Source organism: Nycticebus coucang, chromosome 2, assembly GCF_027406575.1.
Source record: "Nycticebus coucang isolate mNycCou1 chromosome 2, mNycCou1.pri, whole genome shotgun sequence".
Lineage (NCBI taxonomy): Eukaryota > Metazoa > Chordata > Mammalia > Primates > Lorisidae > Nycticebus > Nycticebus coucang.
The window spans coordinates 59,417,895-59,439,185 of record NC_069781.1 but is presented as its reverse complement, the minus strand read 5'-3'; the positions used below and the strand labels follow the sequence as shown (position 1 = coordinate 59,439,185).

Sequence of the window (21,291 nt, the reverse complement as noted above, 5' to 3'; positions counted from 1 at the left end):
AAACAATGATTAGATGCCACAAAGTAGGTGGCAATTCTTTAACTGTGTGTATTATTTTCAAGCCCGAGGGCCTCTTCCATCCTTCTCAAGGGCAGAGCTAACCTTTTCTCAATTCGTACAACACTCTACAAAAATATTTATGAAAAATTTCTTAAACTATATTTCTCATGGACCAGAGACCAAGATAATGAGTCACAAGTTACAAGTCATGAGACCAGATGAGTTCTGCTTTGACCAGTTCAAACTTCGTGTACACAGGTCATCAACAGGAACAATTTTTGGATTGCCCAATTGCTCTATATTCCTAATCACCCCTAAACTTGAACCTCTTCCTTTCGTCTTTTGTTTCTTCTCCAAATACGATGGAGAAGAAAAGGCAATACCTTTTTCACATGGACTTTGTCTTGACTTGGTTTCCAAACAGACCAACCTCCTTCTCCCTATTTGAACTCTGTATCTTTTTTTTTTGGCCAGGGCTGGGTTTGAACCCACCGCCTCCGGCATATGGGACTGGCGCCCTACTCCTTGAGCCACAGGCGCCACCCTGAACTCTGTATCTTTTAGCCCACCATGGCCCCTTCCCTTCTCCCTTCTTTTTTTTTTTTTTTTTTTTGTAGAGACAGAGTCTCACTTTATGGCCCTCGGTACAGTGCTGTGGCCTCACACAGCTCACAACAACCTCCAACTCCTGGGCTTAAGCAATTCTCTTGCCTCAGCCTCCCAAGTAGCTGGGACTACAGTCCCTTCTCCCTTCTATCTTTCACAGCTCACAGCAACCTCAAACTCCTGGGCTCAAGCAATCCTCTTCCTTAGCCTCCTGAATACCTGGGACTACAAGTAACCACCACAGTGCCCAGCTAGTTTTTTCTGTTTTTAGTAGAGACAGGGTCTCACTCTTTCTAAGGTTGGTGTGGAACTCCTCAGCTCAAGCAATCCATCTGCCCCAGCATCCCCTTCCCTTCTTTATCTAAACTAGATAACTCAGATAAAAGCATTCAGAAGATAGACCTTATCAATTTCTCATCTGGACTGTTTGTCTTCCCTTCCATCTTATAGCTAGCTGTAGGTTTGAGATCTCATAAGTTGAAATTACCCGGGCTGTCACAATTTCATGTATTTTTATCATTAAGTGAATATAATTAGTAAATAAATTAATAATTATAGTTTCCTTTCTATTGTTGTTTATATCCAACCCATTCCCCACCACACAAAGGATTTAAGTTGCCTTACAAAGATGCATAGAATATAGGAAGAAAAAGTAAATTTTAAGTAGGTGAGAAAAACAAAGAAATTAATAAGAAACATATAATTTTTATATTATCATCGCCACAGTAAGTAATTAATGTTCACAATAGGAAGCCCTGAGTGATTCAACAAGGATGAAGAAACAATCCTTATAAAAGAAATCTATTACATGCAGATATGATACTGTGATTCCAATAAGCTCATACATGTATATAGTGGAAAACCTACCAACTTTGAAATTAGAGTCTATGCACCCTATGACTTTAAATCTATGCATACTATGGCGATAAGAATACCTACCTTGGCTCAGCACCTGTAGCTAAAGCGGCTAAGGCTCCACCAACATACATGGGAGCTGGCAGGTTTGAATCCGGCCCAGGCCTGCCAAACAACAATGACAACAACTATAATTCAAAAATAGCCAGGTGTTGTGGTGGGCGCCTGTAGTCTCAGCTACTTGGGAGGCTGAGGCAAGAGGATTGCTTAAGCCCAAGAGTTTGAGGTTGCTATGAGCAGTGACAACATGGCACTCTACCCCCAGGAATAACTTGAGACTCTGTCTAAATAAAAAAAAAAAAAAAAAAAGACGACGACAAACACCTACCTTGAAGAATTATTGTGCAGAAAAATAATACAATGTATATAAGGGCCCAAACATGGTGCCAGGCAAGTAGTTATATAATTTCTCCTTTTAATTTTTCTTTGATCACAGAAAAATAGAGCTAACTAAAATTTGGGTCATGAGAATTAGAAGTTTCAAGTAAGAAAAGAGACTGTGGATGATCCTTGGTCCTATCTGGTGGGTCTCTGTGTGCTTGTGTGTGCATCATAAATGGCCTGAGCATTTGCTAAAAATACAGATTCTGGGGCCTTGTCTCCAGAGATTCTGATTCACCTGATTTGGGACATAATCTAGAAATTTTTGTTTTCTTGGTTTTTTTCAATTTGAGACACAGAGTCTCACTATGGTGCCCTCAGTAGAGTGCTATGATGTCATAGCTCACAGCAACCTCAAACTCTTGGGCTTAAGCGATTCTCTTGTCTCAGCCTCCTAAGTAGCTGGGACTACAGGCACCCCCCACAATGCCTGGCTATTTTTTGGTTGCAGTTGTCATTGTTGTTTTAGCTGGCCCGGGCCAGGTTCGAACACACCAGCCTCAGTGTATGTGGCCAGCACCCTACCCACTGAGCTATGGGTTGCTACCATTTGGTTGGGTTTTTTTAGAGATGGGGTCTCTCTCTGTCACCCAGGTAAAAGAATAGTGATACAATCAGCTCATTGCAGCCTCAAATTCCCCAGCTCAAGCGATCCTTCTACCTCAGCCTCCTCAGGCACAAACCACCATGCTGAGCTGATGTTTATTTTTATTTTTTATAGAGATGAGGTCTCCCTATATTGCACAGGCTTATCTCAAACTCCTGGCTGGGATTATAGGCATAAGTAACCATGTCTGACCCAGAAATATTAAAAAGTAGCCCAGGCTGGGCACCTATAGCTCAGTGGTTAGGGTGCCAACTACGTGCTGGTAGGTTTGAACCCAGATGGGCCTGCTAAATAAAAAAAAAAAAAAAAGAAAAGAAAAGAAAAAACTAGCCGGGCATTGTGATGGAGGCCTGTAGTCCCAGCTACTAGGGAGGCCAAGGCAAGAGAATTGCTCGAGCCCAAGAGTTTGAGATTGCTGTGAGCTATGATGCCACAGCACTCTACCTACTAAGGGTGACAAAGTGAGACTCTGTCGCAATTAAAAAAAAAAAGTAGGCTCAGCGCCTGTAGCACAGTGGTTATGGTGCCAGCCATATAGACCCAGGCTGGCAGGTTCGAATCCGGCCCAGGCCAGCTGAACAAGGACAACTGCAAAAACAACAACAACAACAAAAACAAAAATAGCTGGGGGTTGTGGCGTGCACCTGTGGTCCCAGCTACTTGGGAGGCTGAGGCAAGAGACTTGCTTAAGCCCAAGAGTTGGAGGTTGCTGTGAGCTATGACATCACAGTACTCTACCACAAGGGACATAATGAGACTCTGTCTCAAAAAAAAAAAAAAAAGTAGCCCAGGTCATTCTAATGCAGGTGATCCAAGAACTACACATGAAGAAACCTTGCATTCAAGCCAGACTCTTTACAGAGGGACAAAACAGTTGAGTCATTTGCCTAAGGCACCACAACTGGCAGATGGAAATAAGAACTTGAGAGCCTGACTCCTTTTCTTTCCTCTAAGCTGCATTGCTTCCACAGTGTTTAAGAAAACACAACTTAACGATAAGTCAATTTCATCTAATTACTCTTGGGTAAGAATTGCCCTTGGCCTAGTGTGGTGGTTCACACTCGTAGTCCCAGCTGCTGAGGAAGCTGAGGGAGGAGGATCCCTTGAGTCCAGGACTTCAAGGCTGCTGTGAGTTTTGATTGCACCACTGTGCTCCAGCCTGGGATACAGAGTGAGACTTTATCTCTAAAAATTCAAGCTTAATGGTCAGGCCCAGAACCAGAAAGTAAACTCATTCCCATCCTCTAGACCTAATGACCACAAGAAAATGATTTTGAGATCATTTGAACTGTCCTTGAAAAAGACAGTTTGCTTTGCATGATGTTTGATTTTCATCCTGGGTAACCTAAGCAGCCCCTTTTTGCTCCTTAGAGACCCTACTTTCTCTGGGTGCAGTAATGTTCTTTGTTTGCTTTGAGTCTCCCTACCAGAGTGCTTCCCCACACATCCCAACCTTAATGAGCCTGTGCTCTTAACTAAAAAAGGCAAAAGGCAATTTATAAATGAATTCAAATGCAAATGATAAAGATTAGTTTATTAATGCCCACTTACAAGTTGATAAATATATATGTATATTTTCTTCTTTTTGTAGAGACAGAGTCTCACTGTACCGCCCTCGGGTAGAGTGCCGTGGCGTGACACAGCTCACAGCAACCTCTAACTCTTGGGCTTACGCGATTCTCTTGCCTCAGCCTCCCGAGCAGCTGGGACTACAGGCGCACGCCACAACGCCCGGCTATTTTTCTGTTGCAGTTTGGCCAGGGCTGGGTCCGAACCCGCCACCCGGCATATGGGACCGGCGCCCTACTCACTGAGCCACAGGTGCAGCCCCATATATGTATGTTTTCACAATTTACAAAATTCATTCTCATGCAAAGTAGAAAGGACGTTTTTTTCCTATTCTGTGCTCTGACTCAAAGAGATTGCCCTTGTGCATGGTTCCCTGTCTGTAAGTAAAAAGAGTTGGATCAAAGATCCTCTCTACAACCTTGAAGCCAAAGTTCTTCCAGCTATGTCACGCTGTCTCTGACGGATAAAGTTCTAAAGGTCCCAGTGGATATTTTTTGAATGAATGTTGAAATAAAGAGCAAGAGGAAATGAGGTAATGAGAAAGAGAGAAACAAGAGTGAGGGTTACTTCCTTAAGGGACCAAAAAGAAGCAGCTCTCAGTAGATGGGGAAGAAGGCTACGTGAGTTTAAGAATACGCCTCCACATGTGTGCACACACGCACACACACGCACCCCTTCTCCTTTGAACTATGTGTCAGTCTTCAGATTTAATTGGTTCCCAAAAAAACTTACAGATAAAATGTTTATTTTTTGCTCCTTTCCCAGGAATTAAAAATCAGGTGAAGTTCAAAACCCAGATGACAACCCTAGATTTTTAGAAGAGGCCCTATTGTTTATCTAGTCCAGTGGGCCTCTGTGTGCGTGGAAATGGCCGAGAGCACAGATCTGTAGGCAAAACGGGCCTCTCAGAGGCGGCTTTAGCAGTTTTGTTGTCCAGCTACCCTTGGAAACCCTTTCTCTCCGCCTGCCTTTATTTTTGTGAAGATGCCTAAGACTTCCATTTTGCTGAGCCCCTCCTATTGGTTGAGAGGCAGTGAGAAATAAGAGTAAGAAAAGGGAGCAATTTGGGGCTTTTTGCATATGTTCATTTTGGAAAGAGAACAGAGCTAAATGCTTTAGGAATGACTTAACCATTTTATTCACTGTCTACCGCCAGCTCTGCGATTGCATTTGGCAAAGATTCTTTTCTTAGGTTTGCTTCTGATAGGGCTAATATTGTAATCCTCAATGACTCAATCCTTAGGACTAATAATAGTAATCCTTAATGACTCATGAAACAACTGAGGAAGTTAGGGAAAATACAACTTTACCAACCAGTGCCAGTGCCATTTTCACAATTACCCCACGCTCTGAGCTGGTAGCTTGCAACTCTCAAGGTCAGGATTTGTGTCATTACTCCATGAGTCATTTCTTTTATCTGAGCCAATTAATCTAAGGTCCACATTTAATTTAATATTTGTTTTTTGCTTGTTTTCTGAGACATGGTCTCACTTCGTTGCCCTTGGTAGAGTGCTGTGGCATCATAGCTCACAGCAACCTCAAATTCTTAGGCACAAGAGATTCTCTTGCCTCAGCCTCCCAAGTAGCTGGGACTACAGGCACCTGCCACAATGCCTGGCTATTTGTTTAGAGATGGGATCTCGCTCTTGCTCAGGCTAGGCTTGAACTCCTGAGCTCAGGCATTCTACCTGCCTCCGCCTCCCAGAGGGCTAGGATTACAGTCATGAGCCACCGTGCCTATCTAACTTAATGTTTCATTAAAGGAAAATCCAAAAGTTTTCACTAAGACAGAGGGATACTGGCTCAGCACTTGTAGCTCAAGCGGCTAAGGTGCCAGCCACATACACCAGAGCTGGCAGTTTCGAATCCAGCTGGGGCCTGCCAAACAGCAATGACAACTACAGCCAAAAAATAGCCGGGCGTTGTGGCGGGTGCCTGTAGTCCCAGCTACTTGGGAGGCTGAGGCAAGAGAATCTCTTAAGCTCAGGAGTTGGAGGTCACTGTGAGTTGTAATACCATGGCACTCTACCCAGGGCAACAGCTTGAGACTCTGTCTCAAAAAAAAAAAAAGACAGGGATACATTATGATTTCCAAAGTTTAGCAGACATGCTGTTAAAATCTATGCTACTAGAAATGTCATGAAATCATCAAGAATTCAGAGTTTGTATTCTAAATGTAAGGCTCTGTTGATAGTAAACCTGATAGTTTAATTGATCTGTAAAGCAAACAAAAATCTAAATCAATCTATCCTTTTTTTTTTTATTGTTAAATCATAGCTGTGTACATTAGTATCCTTTTTTTTTTTTGAGACAGAGTCTCACTATGTTGCCCTTGGTAGAGTGCCATGGCATCACAGTTCACAACAACCTCAAACTCTTGGGCTTAATAGATTCTCTTGCTGGGTGGCACCTATGGCTCTAAGGGGTAGGGCACTGGCGCCATATGCTGGAGGTGGCAGGTTCATACACAGCCCTGGCCAAAAACTGAAAAAAAATAAAAAGAGATTCTCTTGCCTCAGCCTCCCAAGCAGCTGGGACTGCAGGCGCCCACCACAAAGCCTGGCTATATTTTGTTACAGTTGCCTTTGTTGTTTAGCTATCCCGGGTCAGTTTTGAACCCACCACCTCTGTGTATGTGGCTGGTGCCCTCACCACTGTGCTATGGACGCCAAGTCCTGTCCTTGAAGTTAGAACATTGAAATGAAAAAAAAAAAAAGCTTTGTGATACAAAGTTATGCATGTGAGAATGACATCTATCATAGCAACATTTCCAAGTCTCAAGATATTTTCGTGTTTGGGTTTTAGGAAATGAAACCAGTCATCCACTGTCAGAGAAGCAGAAACAGAGACCATTATTCTGAAACTGAAATATAGATCAGCTAGCTAACTTTTTGTTTTCCAAAATAGAACTTTTTTTAAAAAAAATCAGCTAGCTACCTATCTCCATTGACATTAACAGATCTGATTAGATACAACTAAATAGAAATGGAATACGGTCTCAGAAACACCCTCCCAGCCCTTCACTCCCTACATAAAGGTGTCTGAGGCTGGCCTTACATGTCTCAAGATATAACCCTGGAAATACAGGCAAACAGATAAATCCAGATACACCTCAGTAACCAAGAGCTGAATTCAATAAAATGCAGCCTCTTTCTTTCTTTCCTTCTTTCTTTCTTTTCTTCTTTCTTTCTTTCTTTCATTCTTTCTTTCTCTCTCTTTCTTTTCCTTTTTTGTTCTCTTAACATTGTAATCATCTTATTTTAGCTTCTCACAAATTATCATAAGGACTCTCAAAACCATCCTTTCAAAGATGAACAGAAATGGCATAGTCACAGCACTCTGCCCAGGGCAACAGAGTGAGACTCTGTCTTTAAAAAAGAGAAAGAAGGCTCAGCGACCATGGTGCAAGCGGCTAAGGCGCCAGCCATATACACCTGAGTTGACGGGTTCGAATCTAGTCAGGCCTGCCAAACAACAATGATGGCTACAACCAAAAAATAGCCGGGGGTTATGGCAGGCACCTGTAGTCCCAGCTACTTGGTAGGCAGAGGCAGGAGAATCACTTGAGCCCAGAACTTGTAGGTTGCTGTGAGCCGTGATGCTATGCACTCTACCCAGGGCAATAGCTTGAGGCTTTGTCTTAAAAAAAAAAAAAAGAGAGAGAGAGAGAGAAAGAAATGAGATAGCACATTGTAGCCAGGAGTCTTGGATTTTGGTAGGTGCCTCTAGTCTCAGGTACTTGCGAGGCTGAAGCAAGAGAGATCTCTTAAGTCCAAGAGATTGAAGTTGCTGTGAGCTATGATGATGCAATGGCACTCCACTTAAGGAGATGGGCCACAGAATGAGACTCTGTCTCAAAAAAAAAAAAAAAAAAAACGGCTGGGCACAGTGGCTCACTCCTGTAATCCTAGCACTATGAGAGGCTGAGGCAGGTGGGCTGTCTGAGCTGAGGAGTTCAAGACCAGACTGAGCAAGAGCGAGACCCCCGTCTCTAAAAACTAGCAAGGCAGGGCGGTGCCTGTGGTTCAAAGGAGTAGGGCGCCAGCCCCATATGCCAGAGGTAGTGGGTTCAAACCGAGCCCTGGCCAAAAACTGCAAAAAAAAAAAAAAAAAAACCTAGCCAGGCATTCTGGTGGGCGCTTGTTGTGGAGGGCACCTGTTGTGTTGGGCACCTGTAGTCCCAACTACTCGGGAGACAAGAGGATCGCATGAGCCCAGAAGTTGGAGGTTGCTTTGAGCTAATGACGCCACAGCACTCTACCAAGGGCAACAAAGAGAAACTCTGTGGAAGGAAGGAGGGAGGCAGGGAGGGAGGGAGGGAGGGAGGGAGGGAGGGAGGGAGGGAGGGAGGGAAGGAAGGAAGGAAGGAAGGAAGGAAGGAAGGAAGGAAGGAAGGAAGGAAGGAAGGAAGGAAGGAAGGAAGGAAGGAAGGAAGGAAGGAAGGAAGGAAGGAGAAAAACATTTTCTCATCTAAGATAAGATACTTGTTTGCTGAAGCTTATTGAAGTGTGGGGATTTCAGAATGAAATATGCCAGGTGGCGCCTCTGGCTCAAAGGAGTGGGGTGCTGGCCCAGCAAGCCAAAAACTACAAAAAAAAAAAAAAAAAAAAAGAATGAAATATGCCAACATGTTAATGGTAGCTATCATTTAGTAGGAGAGCAACAGCTCATTTTTCTTGTCTGTATTTTCTTTCTTTTTTTTGTTGCAGTTTGGCCGGGGCTGGGCCTAAACCCGCCACCCTCAGCATATGGGACCGGCGCCCCACTCACTGAGCCACAGGCGCCGCCCTTGTCTGTATTTTCTAAAATGGTGCTGTGATAGAATAAAAAGTTAGGGTTATTTTTAGATAAAGATTTTTATTAGATTGTACTTAGTGCTCAAAAAAACTGAACCAGAGGACACACCAATGACTGCTTGATTCTACCCAGCAATTTGATTACAGATAGCCAGTCACTGAGAGCAGCTCTTTGTCCTAGAAAATCTAGCTGTAAACTTCTGAACCTCTCTGAATCAAGGACTCCCACAGCTGCTTGGAAACTGTCAGCTAGAAAGTCTCAAGTTACAAGTCCAATTAATGAACCAAAACATATTGTTTCAAATGTTCCTTGAAAGTGTGGCTGTGGGAGCATAAGAAGAGTGTGGTGCCAGGGGACAAATTCCTGGTAACTTTCAAGGGCTCTACCTGCCTTCTCCAAGCAACATACATTCCCTCCAAACACCAGGACAAATCTCTGGAACTTCTCAGGGGGTGGTGTACTTAGTGCGTATACCCCAAAGGCACACAATTTACTTCCACCAGAAGTTCCAAGTTTTTAGCAGGGCATTGTGGCGGGCGCCTGTAGTCCCAGCTACTCGGGAGGCTGAGGCAAGAGAATTGCTTAAGCCCAGGAGTTGGAGGTTGCTGTGAGCTGTGTGATGCCATGGCACTCTACCGAGGGCCATAAAGTGAGACTCTGTCTCTAGGAAAAAAAAAAAAAAAAAAAGAAGTTCCAAGTTTTACCTGCAGGTTCCAAGCAACAGTTTACACAGGGATTTCTCCTCAAGCTGCCACTGTGGGATGTCCTTGCTAGGCATCAAAGACATGGCTCCTTTCCCGTATCTGCTCAAGAGACCATCATGTTCTTTTTTTTTTTTTTTTTTGTGGTTTTTGGCCAGGGCTGGGTTTGAACCCGCCACCTCCGGCATATGGGACCGGTGCCCTACTCCTTGAGCCACAGGCGCTGCCCGACCATCATGTTCTTGACAGCTCTCCATCAGGCGAGCATATGAGGCTCCTACCTGTCCTTATTCATATATGTGTTTGTTTATCGGAGGGTGAGGGAGATTCTGATGACAGCAGTCTGTAACTGAACTAAATTTTAATGTATTCATGGTAAGTAAATGCTCTGGCTATTAATTCATAACACAATTTCCTGTGAAAGATAAAAATCCAATGAAAAAAAAAAAAAGATAAAAATCAAGAACTTAAAAGTATTTCCCAGAAAAGGAATGGGGTGATTTAATCACATGATTCTCTTTTTCTCTTATACTCACACACATCTTCGCACATTCAGCACAAACTGCCAAGGAGTCTCAGTGTGTGGCATAATTTTATTTTTTGGTTAAAGATGATGTGTGTTTGAAGACACAGTCTGCTCCGAAACATGCCATCTTGAGAAACATACCAAATAATTGGCAACAGCAATCTAGAGTAGATAGATGGGCAGGGATTGCAAAAAGCTTCCACTTTTGGGCGGCGCCTGTGGCTCAGTGAGCAGGGCACCAGCCCCATATGCCGAGGGTGGCGAGTTCAAACCCGGCCCCGGCCAAACTGCAACAACAAAAAAATAGCCGGGCGTTGTGGCGGGCGCCTGTAGTCCCAGCTACTAGGGAGGCTGAGGCAAGAGAATCGCCTAAGCCCAGGAGTTGGAGGTTGCTGTGAGATGTGTGATGCCACGGCACTCTACAGAGGGCAATAAAGTGAAACTCTGTCTCTACAAAAAAAAAAAAAAAAAAGCTTCCACTTTTCATATTACTTATTTCTTTTTTTTTTTTTTTGTAGAGACAGAGTCTCACTTTATGGCCCTTGGTAGAGTCCCGTGGCCTCACACAGCTCACAGCAACCTCCAACTCCTGGACTTAAGCGATTCTCTTGCCTCAGCCTCCCGAGCAGCTGGGACTACAGGCGCCTGCCACAACGCCCGGCTATTTTTTGGTTGCAGTTTGGCCAGGGCTGGGTTTGAACCCGCCACCCTCGGTATATGGGGCCGGCGCCTTACCAACTGAGCCATAGGCGCCGCCCCATATTACTTATTTCTTACAGTGTATGAAAATGTTTAGTGAGCCTGCATTTCTATTTCTGTGAGCAGAAAGCATAAGAGAAATAAATCTTTTTGTTTTTTTTTTGAGACAGAGCCTCAAGCTGTCGCCCTGGGTAGAGTGCTGTGGCATCACAGCTCACAGCAACCTCCAACTCCTGGGCTCAAGCGAGTCTCTTGCCTCAGCCTCCCAAGTAGCTGGGACTACAGGCGCCCACCACAATGCCCAGCTATTTTTTGGTTGTAGTTGTCATTGTTGTTTGGCAGCCCGGGTTGGATTCGAACCCTCCAGCTCAGGTGTATGTGACTGGCACCTTAGCTGCTTGAGCTACAGGCGCCGAGCCCAGAAAGAAATCTTAAAACAAAAAGTAGCATGCCACATTTCCTGGCAGCGGATGGCCTATTACCCTCATTAGCTTCATTTGAACTTTCTGGTGACAGTCCTGTCCACCTATGAGAATTTCCAAGCAACTGTGAGGGCCCCTGAGCAGATTTTAATTCTCTTAATGGGTAGGAAATCATGCTTACAAGTATAAGGCTTGGAAAAAGTAGACGCCTCCAGGATTCCTTTTCTTGTGGCTCCTTCCTTTGGGTCTGTTGGAATTGTTTTCACCCTCAGAATGAGCAGGTTCCCTGAAGGTCCCTGCCTACCTTCTTGCCTCGTGTACCTTTTGCTTATTGTTGATTCCTCAGGCTTCTCAGCAAATGGCCACAGAGGTTTAATCTAGTATTCACTGTCACCAACAAATTTCATGCTTAAAGACGTGGCTCAGAACTGAGCTGTTAGGAACAGCCCTCAACGTGTGGAGGAAGCATATTGGAAGTGAGGTGGGGAGTTTTTGTGCTCTTGGACATACAAATGGTTCAGCACAGCGCACATGGCCAAGATGCCAAGAACTTTTTTTCCGTGATAGATGGGCAGGGATTGCAAAAGAATAATACAAGGGCAGCGCCTGTGGCTCAACGGAGTAGGGCGCTGGCCCCATATGCCGGAGGTGGCAGGTTCAAACCCAGCCCTGGCCAAAAACTGCAAAAAAAAAGAATAACACACAAAATATATTGTATTACTGTAAAATATATTCCAAAAGAATAATACATTGTATTCAGGGAAGCCCTGCCAAGTGTGCAGCCCTGCTGTGTTGGATGACATCAGGGACACCATACATGTAAAATTCACAACCCCTGCTCTTGAAGAGCCTAAAATACATAGTAACTGAAATCTCTGTTATAAAGAGGCAAGGTAATATCTTTCTCTCTCCCTTGTGTGTGTATAAAGGTACTGATTCCTTATTACACAGACTGAACAAGACCAGCTCATCACCAGTCTCCACATACGCCGTTTTCTTTTTTCTTTTTCTTTTCTTTGTTTTTTTTAGAGACAGAGTCTTACTTTGTCTCTCTCGGTAGAGTGCTATGGCATCACAGCTCACAGCAACCTCCAGCTCTTGGGCTTAGGTGATTCTCTTGCCTCAGCCTCCTGAGTAGCTGGGACTACAGGCACCTGCCACAACACCCAGCGGTTTTTTATACTTGCAGTTTGGCTGGGGCCAGGTTTGAACAAATCACCCTAGGTATATGGGGCTGGCAGGTGCCCTACTCAACTCACTGAGCCACAGGTGCTGCTTCACATACACATTTCTTTTCTTCTTTTCTTCTTTTCTTTTTTTCTTTCTTTCTTTCTTTCTTTTTTTTTTTTTTTTTTTTGAGACAGAGCCTCAAGCTGTCACCCTGGGTAGAGTGCTGTGGCATCACAGCTCACAGCTCACAGCAACCTCCTACTCCTGGGCTCAAGCGATTCTCCTGCCTCTGCCTCCCAAGTAGCTGGGACTACAGGCGCCCACCACAATGCCCAGCTATTTTTTGGTTGCAGCCATCACTGTTTTTTTGGGGTTTTTTTTGTAGACACAGAGTCTCACTTCATCGCCCTCAGTAAAGTGCCATGGTGTCACACAGCTCACAGCAACCTTCAACTCCTGGGCTTAGGTGATTCTCTTGCTTCAGCCTCCTGAGTAGCTGGGACTACAGGCACCTGCCATAACGCCTGGCTATTTTTTTGGTTGCAGTTTGGCTGGGGCTGGGTTGAACCCACCACCCTCAGCATATGGGGCTGGCACCGTACCCACTGAGCCACAGGCACCGTCCTGCAGCCATCACTGTTGTTTGGCAGGCCGAGCTGGATTCGAACCCGCCAGCTCAGGTGTATGTGGCTGGCGCCTTAGCCACTTGAGTCACATACACCATTTCTTAAAGATATTCTTCATTTCTTTTTTTTTTTTTCTTTTTGTAGAGACAGAGTCTCACTTTATGGCCCTCGGTAGAGTGCTGTGGCCTCACACAGCTCACAGCAACCTCCAACTCCCGGGCTTAAGCGATTCTCTTGCCTAAGCCTCCCGAGTAGCTGGGACTATAGGCGCCCGCCACAACGCCCGACCATTTTTTGGTTGCAGTTTGGCCGGGGCCGGGTTTGAACCCTCCACCCTCGGTATATGGGGCCGGCACCTTACCGACTGAGCCACAGGCGCTGCCCTATTCTTCATTTCTTAAACAAGTCAAGTATTGCCACTCAAGCTCTCACTTTCCTGTGGCCCTCCGGCTTTGGCAGTCTCCGCCACACTTTATGTCTCTCTGGGGACATATGAACAGAGGTAAGCACTGCAATGTTCCAGTCCAGTGTCTAGGAGGGCTGCTTTCATAGAACTCAACTTATGCCAGTTGCTTCAAAAATCCTCTACCAGCCAAGCACAGTGGCTCACACCTGTAATCCCAGCACTCTGGGAGGCTGACCGAGGTGAATGGATTGCCTGAGCTCAAAAGCTGAAGACCAGCCTGAGCAAGAGTGAGACCCTGTCTCTACTAAAAACAGAAAAACTAGCCAGGTGTTGTTGTGAGTGCCAATAGTCCCAGCTACTGGATAGGCTGAGGCAGAAGGATAGGCTGAGGCAAAAGTTTGAGGTTGCTGTGAGCGATGATGCCATGGCACTCAACCCAGGGTGACAGAGTGAGACTCTGTCCCAAAAAACAAGTCCTCTCACTATCCGTGTTCTGTAGCCCTTCTTCCAGGCATTGCTTCCATGTCAGGCACTCCTAGAATACGGCCCCTGAGGAGTTCCTGCTTTCTTTCCCAGCCAAGCTCACTTGAGGAAAGAAGCCCTAACCAAACTGACAAAACACTCTATTGGGACAGAATGAACACTGGGGTCCTGGAAATTCATGCAAACAGCCATTGCCAATCCAGTTGCTGCCAGCCAATTCCAAGAAGAGGCTAAAAGTAAGAGCCTGCTGGTTTATCTACCTCCTCCCACCTATGTTAAATGGTGTCCTCTTCACAGCTTACAATGCCTCCATTCTCTTGGTGACACCATTTGAACAGACTTAAGTAGCCTCCTTCTCTGACCAGTATTTGTGGGTTTATGACATTCCTTGCCAAACCACAGGGCCACCTGCACATGGTTGATCTGGCCTGTGCAAATTCCTAGAAGCCCTAGACTGGTCACATAATTACAAGCCCCAGAGCAGTAATAAGGACAACGAAAAAGGGCCAGGTGTGGTGTCTCATGTTTGTAATCCCAGCACTCTGGGAGGCGGAGGCAGGTGGATTGCCCTTAGCTCACAGGTTCGAAACCAGCCTGAGCAACAGTGAGATTTCCCCTGCCTCTAAAAAAAATAAAAATAAAAATAAAAAATAGACAGGGGCCTATAGTCCCAGCTATTTGGGAGGCTGAGGCAAGAGAATTGCTTGAGCCCCAGAGTTTGAGGTTGCTGTGAGCTATGATGCCACTGCACTCTACCAAGGGTGACAAAGTGAGACTTTGTCTAAAAAAAAAAAATAAATAAAATAAATAAATAAATAGATAGCTGGGTGTTGTGGTGGTGCCTGTAGTCCCAGCTACTCAGGAGGCTGAGGCAAGAGAACTGCTCATGCCCAAGAGTTTGAGGTTGCTGTGAGTTATGACACCATGGCACTCAACCCCAGGGTGAGTGAGTGAGACTCTGTCTTGAAAAAAGAAAGGAAGGAAAGAAGGAAGGAAGGAAGAAAGAAAGAAAGAGGCTCGGCGCCTGTGGCTGAAGCGGCTAAGGCGCCAGCCACATATACCTGAGCTGGTGGGTTCAAATCCAGCCTGGGCCCGCCAAACAACAATGACGGCTGCAACAAAAAATATCCGGGTGTTGTGGTGGGTGCCTGTAGTCCTAGCTACTTGGGAGGTGGAGGCAAGAGAATCGCTTGAGCCCAGGAGTTGGAGGTTGCTGTGAGCTGTGATGCTACAGCACTCTACCCAGGGTGACATCTTGAGGCTCTGTCTCAAAAAAGAAAAGGAAAGAAAGAGAGAAAGAGAAAGAAAAGGATAATGCCTCGGTGTCCCTAGCTTAGTGGTTAGGGCACTGGCCACATACACCAGTACTGGTGAGTTTGACTCTGGCCCAGGCCTGCTAAACAACAATGACAACTACAACAAAAAAATAGCCAGGCACGCTCGGTGCCTGTGGCTCAAGCGGCTAAAGCGCCAGCCACATACACCTGAGCTGGCAGGTTCAAATCCAGCCCGGGCCCGCCAAACAACAATGATGGCTGCAACCAAAAAATAGCCGGGCGTTGTGGCGGGTGCCTGTAGTCCCAATTACTTGGGAGGCAGAGACAGGAGACTCGCTTGAGCCCAGGAGTTTGAGGTTGCTGTGAGCTATGATGCCACAGCACTGTACCCAGGGCAACAGCTTAAGGCTGTCTCAAAAAAAAAAAGAAAAATAGCCAGGCATTGTGGCAGGTGACTAGTCCCAGCTACTTGGGAGGCTGAGGCAAGAGAATCGCTTTAAGCCCAAGAGTTTGAAGTTGCTGTGAGCTGTGATGCCACGGCACTCTACCACGGGTGACATAGTGAGACTCTGTCTCAAAAAAAAAAAAAAAGAAAGAAAGAAAGAAAAGAAAAATAGCCAGATGTTGTGGCAGGTGCCTATAATCTCAGCTATGCAGGAGGCTGAGGCGGGAAGATCAATTGAACCCAAGAGTCTGAGGTTGCTATGAGCTAGGCTGACAACATGGCATTCTAGCCCAGGCCACAGAGCAAGACTCTGTCTTAAATAACAACAACAAAAACCCACAATATGGTGTATTGGTTAAAAGGATACCTGGAATCACCCAGATCTATATTTGATACCAAAATAGTATTAAACTTGCAAAAAGCTGGGCATGGTGGCTCATGCCTGTAATTCTAGCACACTGGGAAGCCCAGGTAGGTGGATTGCCTAACTTAGGAGTTTGAGACCAGCTTGAGCAAGAGTGAGACCTCATCTCTTAAAAAAAAATAGCCAGGCTTCGTGGCAGGTGCCTATAGGCCCAGCTACTCAGGAGGCTAAGGCAAGAAGATCATTTGAGCCCAAGAGATTGAGGTTGCTATAAGCTTTGACACCACAGCATTCCACCCAGGACAACAGAGTGACTCTGTCTCAAGAAATAAAATAAAAGGGTGGCGCCTGTGGCTCAGTGAGTAGGGCGTCAGCCCCATATGCCGAGGGTGGCGGGTTCAAGCCCAGCCCCGGCCAAACTGCAACAAAAAATAGCCGGGCGTTGTGGTGGGCGCCTGTAGTCCCAGCTGCTCGGGAGGCTGAGGCAAGAGAATGGCATAAGCCCAAGAGTTAGAGGTTGCTGTGAGCCGTGTGACGCCACGGCACTCTACCGAGGGCGGTACAGTGAGACTCTGTTTCTACGAAAAAAAAAAAAAAGAAATAAAATAAAAGCTGCGAGCCGTGGCTTGTGCCTGTCATCTCAGCACTCTGGGAGGTCAAGGTGAGTGGATTGCTTGAGCTCAGAAGTTCAAGACCAGCCTGAGTAAGAGTGAGACCTCATCTCTAAAAAATAAAAATAAAAACAGCAGGGTGGGCTCGGCGTCTGTGGCTCAAGCAGCTAAGGCGCCAGCCACATACACATGAGCTGGCGGGTTCGAATCCAGCCCGGGCCTGCCAAACAATGACAGCTGCAACCCAAAAAGTAGCCAGGAGTTGTGGCTGGTGCCTGTAGTCCCACCTACTTGGGTGGTGGAGGCAGGAGAATCGCTTTAGCCCAGGAGTTGGAGGTTGCTGTGAGCTGTGATGCCACAGCATTCTACCCAGGGTGACAGCTTGAGGCTCTGTCTCAAAAAAAAGCAGGGTGTTGTGACGGGTGCCTGTAGTCCCAGCTACATGGGAGGCTGAGGCAAGAGGATCTCTTGAGCCCAAGAGTTTGAGGTTGCTGTGAGCTGTGATATCATATCACTTTACTGAGGGCAACCAAGTGAGACTCTGTCTCTAAAAAAAAAAGAGAGAGAGATAAACTAAAATAGACTTGCAAGAGATACCTCTAAAAGAAAACAGGAGGGAGCCAGGAGAGGGTGGCAGAGCTATCAGCCAGGGATGCTGGCCTCACTCTAAGAGAAGAAGAGAAGGAAGGAAGGAAGGAAGGTAAAAGCATGTTAATTACAGTGTCCTCTAAGGAAATTTGCAGGGCTATTTGGGAGCACACAAATCATCAGAGGGTCCCACATCTCCAAAGGATGATGCCTTAATATCCCTGCCACCCTGGATCGCCTGCTGGGAGCAGTCCCTGAGTGCCTGGCCTCCCCTCAGACACTGTGATGAAGTTCAGAACACAACAGGGACCCTAAGTTGATTGCTCCTTTGGTAGGAAGGGAATCCGAGAGGTGTATCTCGTGGCCACCACACTTAGTTTCTTCTTCAATAGGATAGGACAAAATCCTTGCCCACTTACCTTCCTGGGAAGTTGTGTGACTCAGAGGAGGTGATGTCTGTGAACACTTTGTAAATTTCCAAGTATGGAACAAGTACCGTATTCTTTTTTTTTTTTTTTTTGGCCAGGGCTGGGTTTGAACCCGCCACCTCCGGCATATGGGACCGGCGCCCTACTCCTTGAGCCACAGGCGCCGCCCAAGTACCGTATTCTTACACAGGACAATGTCTCAGTCATGAGGTGCAGCTGTGATATCATAGCACTTTACTGAGAGCAACCAAGTAAGACCCCCATATTCACCCCCATCTCTGTCTGCCCCCTTAGCACAAGCTGCAGCACTGGATGAGTATGCTGGGCTGCCTGGTCCACAGACCTCCAGCTAGTTCAACTTAGTTACCTCTGGGGCCCAGACCTGTCTGGAAAGCAGAAATGGAAAATGCAGCCTTTTGGCTGATAGCTAAAAATATCCTCAAATAGACTGAGCCAGCTGGACGCTGACAGGTCAGTCCCAGCCTCACAATGCCTCACTCCATGAAGCTGGACATGAACTTCCTTGGTAACCAAGGGCCCTGCACAGCAAGTTCCACAATTTAACAATAATTATGCATGTAAACTACTTGGAAAAGAGGAAGGCTATTAGACATTGAGAGCTCCATGTTTTGGTTTTTATTTTATTTATTTTTGGATAGGTAATATATGCACATGATCTGATATTCAAAACTTATAAAACGGAATAGAGTGAAAAGTCTCTCTTCCAGCTTGGTGCCCGTGGCACAGTGGTTATGGCGCCAGCCACATACATTGAGGGTGGTGGGTTCGAACCCGGCCTGGGCCAGCTAAACAACTGCAACCAAAAAAAAAAAAAATAGCTGGGCATTGTGGCAGGCGCTTGTAGTCCCAGCTACTTGGAAGGCTGAGGCAAGAGAATCACTTAAGCCCAAGAGTTTGAGGTTGCTGTGAGCTGTGACACCACAGCACTCTACCGAGGGTGACATAGTGAGACTCTATCTTCAAAAACAAAAAAAGAAAGAGAAAAGAAACGTCTCTCTTCCATTATTGTCCTTTCAATATTCTCCCTCCCTGAAGGCAATCAATGCTATTATTTTCTTGTTTAACTTTTCAGAAGAATTTTATGTGCATATTTATGCTTCTAAAATAATTTCGCAGCTCGGCACCTATGGCTCAAGCAGCTAAGGCGCCAGCCACATACATCTGAGTGGGCAGGTTCGAATCCAGCCCGGGCCCACCAAACAACATTGATGGCTGCAACCAAAAAATAGCCAAAATAGCCAGGTGCTCTGGCAGGCACCTATAGTCCCAGCTACTTGGGAGACAGAGGCAGGAGAATCGCTTGAGCCCAGGAGTGGGAGGTTGCTGTGAGCTGCGATACCACAGCACTCTACCCAGGGTGACAGCTTGAGGCTCTGTCTCAAATAAATAAATTAAATTAAATTAAATAATTTTGCAATCTGCTAAGAGAAAGTCCCTCAGAGAGTAACCACTGTTTGGACTAGACTAATGCTACTTAGAACATCTGCATATGTTCTAATTTATCTCATTTCAACTTTATTTGGGAGCACTTTTTTTTTTTTTGTAGAGACAGAGTCTCACTTTACCGCCTTCGGTAGAGAGCCATGATGTCACAGGACTCACAGCAAACTCTAGCTCTTGGGCTTCCGTGATTCTCCTGCCTCAGCAACCCGAGCAGCTGGGACTACAGGCGCCCACCACAACGTCCAGCTATTTTTTGGTTGCAGTTCAGCTGAGGCTGGGTTTGAACCCACCACCCTCGGTATATGGGGCCAGCGCCCTACTCACTGAGCCATAGGCGCCACCCCTGGGAGCACATTTTTTTTTTTTTAACTTTTCTTTTTTTTTTTTCTTTATTGTTGGGGATTCATTGAGAGTACAATAAGCCAGGTTACACTGATTGCAATTGTTAGGTAAAGTCCCTCTTGCAATCATGTCTTGCCCCCAGAAAGTATGACACACACCAAAGCTCCACCCCGCTCCCTCCATCCCTCTTTCTCCTTCCCCCCCCATAACCTTAATTGTCATTAATTGTCCTCATATCAAAATTGAGTACATAGGATTCATGCTTCTCCATTCTTGTGATGCTTTACTAAGAATAATGTCTTCCACTTCCATCCAGGTTAATACGAAGGATGTAAAGTCTCCATTTCTTTTAATAGCTGAATAGCATTCCATGGTATACATATACCACAGCTTGTTAATCCATTCCTGGGTTGATGGGCATTTAGGCTGTTTCCACATTTTGGCGACTGTAAATTGAGCTGCAATAAACAATCTAGTACAAGTGTCCTTATGATAAAAGGATTTTTTTCCTTCTGGGTAGATGCCCAGTAATGGGATTGCAGGATCAAATGGGAGGTCTAGCTTGAGTGCTTTGAGGTTTCTCCATACTTCCTTCCAGAAAGGTTGTACTAGTTTGCAGTCCCACCAGCAGTGTAAAAGTGTTCCCTTCTCTCCACATCCACGCCAGCATCTGCAGTTTTGAGATTTTGTGATGTGGGCCATTCTCACTGGGGTTAGATGGTATGTCAGGGTTGTTTTGATTTGCATTTCTCTAATATAGAGAGATGATGAACATTATTTCATATGTTTGTGAGCCATTCATCTGTCATCTTTAGAGAAGGTTCTATTCATGTCTCTTGCCCATTGATATATGGGATTGTTGGCTTTTTTCATGTGGATTAATTTGAGTTGTCTATAGATCCTAGTTATCAAGCTTTTGTCTGATTGAAAATATGCCAATATCCTTTCCCACTGTGTAGGTTGTCTCTTTGCTTTGGTTGTCTCCTTAGCTGTACAGAAGCTTTTCAGTTTAATGAAGTCCCATTTGTTTATTTTTATTGTTGCAATTGCCATGGCAGTCTTCTTCATGAAGTCTTTCCCCAGGCCGATATCTTCCAGTGTTTTTCCTATGCTTTCTTTGAGGATTTTTACTGTTTCATGCCTTAAATTTAAGTCCTTTATCCATCTTGAATCGATTTTTGTGAGTGGGGAAAGGTGTGGGTCCAGTTTCAGTCTTTTCCATGTAGACATCCAGTTCTCCCAACACCATTTATTGAATAGGGAGTCTTTCCCCCAAGGTATATTCTTGTTTGGTTTATCAAAGATTAGGTGGGTGCATCTTACAAGGGTATATAAAAAAAAAAATTAGGTGGTTGTAAGATGTTAGTTTCATTTCTTGGTTTTCGATTCGATTCCAAGTGTCTATGTCTCTATTTTTGTGCCAGTACCATGCTGTCTTGACCACTATGGCTTTGTAGTACAGACTAAAATCTGGTATGCTGATGCCCCCAGCTTTATTTTTATTACTAAGAACTGCCTTAGCGATATGGGTTTTTTTCTGGTTCCATACAAAACGCAGAATCATTTTTTCCAAATCTTGAAAGTACGATGTTGGTATTTTTATAGGAATGGCATTGAATAGATAGATTGCTTTGGGAAGTATAGACATTTTAACAATGTTGATTCTTCCCATCCATGAGCATGGTATGTTCTTCCATTGGTTAATATCCTCTGCTATTTCCTTTCTAAGGATTTCATAATTTTCTTTATAGAGGTCCTTCACCTCCTTCGTTAGGTATATTCCTAGGTATTTCATTTTCTTGAAACTACGGTGAAGGGAGTTGTGTCCTTAATTAGCTTCTCATCTTGACTGTTATTGGCGTAT

The 21,291-nt window shown here is 45.2% G+C and overlaps 1 non-coding gene across 1 annotated transcript; it reads right to left on the bottom strand.

Annotated features, from left to right (window-relative positions):
- LOC128580342 (U6atac minor spliceosomal RNA) lies at positions 1-124 on the bottom strand. Its single transcript, XR_008378635.1, has one exon. It is a non-coding gene; the product is annotated as a U6atac minor spliceosomal RNA (small nuclear RNA).
- Positions 125-21,291: the final 21,167 nt, after the last annotated feature.